Below are 1,793 nucleotides of genomic sequence, written 5' to 3'. Positions count from 1 at the left end.
ATTATTGGTTGTTTTGGAAGGTGGTTAACTGTAATTTTGCCACTCTTAGAAAAATCACTTTCAAAGCACAAAGAGGTTTTTATAATGCACCAAATAAATGTCATAAGAACATGAATATATATGTATTAATAAGCAGTTAATGACACTTCAGGGAAATAATCCAAGTCACTTGAGGAAGTACAGTTGTTGCTTGGCTGTTGTAGAACTAGCAGAGAAATTCTTAGGATACACTGGTTAGAGACAATCAGTCTGCAGTGTGGATGATTGAAAAGGTAAGTGAACGTGGATATATGTTGTAATTAAGTAATTTCACTTATTTTGAGGTTACTTTATTGTTAAATTGTTAGGATCTATTTGCATCTTTTATGAATTTAAATTTCTTCATATCAGGGAACCTGTCTGTGTAGATTGGACATTACTGTGTGTCTTCACTTGCAGACCTGTGGTCCAAAGGTAGAAGAGGTTTTCTTCACTAAATTTCAGTCAAGCTTTCTAGAGTCAAATTTGAAGCCAGTTGCAGGTATTTGCTTCTTGTACATAAGTTGAAAGATTTTGGTGTTTTAGGTTGGAGCTTGACTCTTCCCCTTTGTTCTGCTGGTGCTCGTGTCTCGAGCAGATGAGCAAGGGAGCACTCTCTGGATACCAACTGAGGTGCATCACCAACTCCCAACCTGGCTCCAGACCAAATGAGACTTGAGCATTGATTTCCCCAGCCCATGCAGCTCTTTTTCCCCATGCTGTGGATTTGGATCATCTTGGAGCACTGACTGGCTTTCCCTGGTTTACATGAGGAGAGCCCTGGAGGAGCAAAGCAGTGCCTTCCACTTGGGCATTTGAGACGTTGGCTCAAAAAGGCTGTGAGATCAGAAATGAATCACTCTAGCAGCCCTTAAGGGCATGTACCTCTGCTCTGTCATTTTTAAAGCATTAGTAAAGGGGTTTAATGTGGACAAGGGACTTCAACATGATGGAAACTCACTGTGCACAGGTCAGTGTGAAATCAAAATGTTCAGTGAAATAAAAAGCAAATGTTTGTTTTCCTTTCTCTTTTCTTGCCCAGACCACTCCCACCCCCGCTTCTTATATTTCAGTCAATTACATCAGCCCTTGGTATTGCAGGAACTGATTCATTGCTGCCTTTTATAAATCTCAAATCTCAAGTCAATGCTAATCTGCATATGGAACTCTTCCAGCTGTGACTACAGCTCTGGCTACTGTTTCTATCAAGCCTTTATAGTGGGATTCCTGCTTCTTTTATACTGTGAACTCAGCCTGTGAGAGGGCTCACCTCACACCAGCTTTCCACTGAGTGAGAAATAATATGGATTCAGCTTGACAGTTACAGTACTCATCAGTGGTTTATGTAGAGTATTCATAAGTGAGTAATTTCTTCTCTGAAGTGAGACATCTCTGAGCTGGGAGAAGCAGTCAATTGGCAAATGGATTTTAAAAGAGCCTGCTGAGGGAGAAGTGGGAAAATCTTCAGAACAACCATGGAAAATTCCAGATGTTGCAAAAGTGTTTCTAGTTCTCGTATCTGTTTAGAGGAGACAGTAACCAGGTAGAGTTAACCCTCTAGAGCTGCTTCTGCCTCTGGGTGGGTATTTTAAACTTTATAATTATTTAAACATTATAATTAAACACCTCTGCCTTGATCATATATAGTAGGGTTTAGCACCTGTTTAAAGCATTAATGTCCAAAGCCAACTACCACATGTGACTTTTCTCTTTTGAGTCTGTACTGGTTTCTGAGAGGAGTTTAGATTGATCAGTACCCTACCATCTGAGCTTAA

General features: G+C 40.1%; 1 protein-coding gene across 1 annotated transcript in view; it reads left to right on the top strand.

Annotated features, from left to right (window-relative positions):
* DENND3 (DENN domain containing 3) overlaps positions 1-1,793 on the top strand; it is a 32,898-nt gene that overhangs the window by 7,803 nt on the left and 23,302 nt on the right.

Source organism: Corvus brachyrhynchos, unplaced genomic scaffold (genome assembly GCF_000691975.1).
Source record: "Corvus brachyrhynchos isolate BGI_N302 unplaced genomic scaffold, ASM69197v1 scaffold89, whole genome shotgun sequence".
Lineage (NCBI taxonomy): Eukaryota > Metazoa > Chordata > Aves > Passeriformes > Corvidae > Corvus > Corvus brachyrhynchos.
Note: the sequence above shows the minus strand (reverse complement) of the source record. Positions and strands in the feature narration are given on the sequence as shown.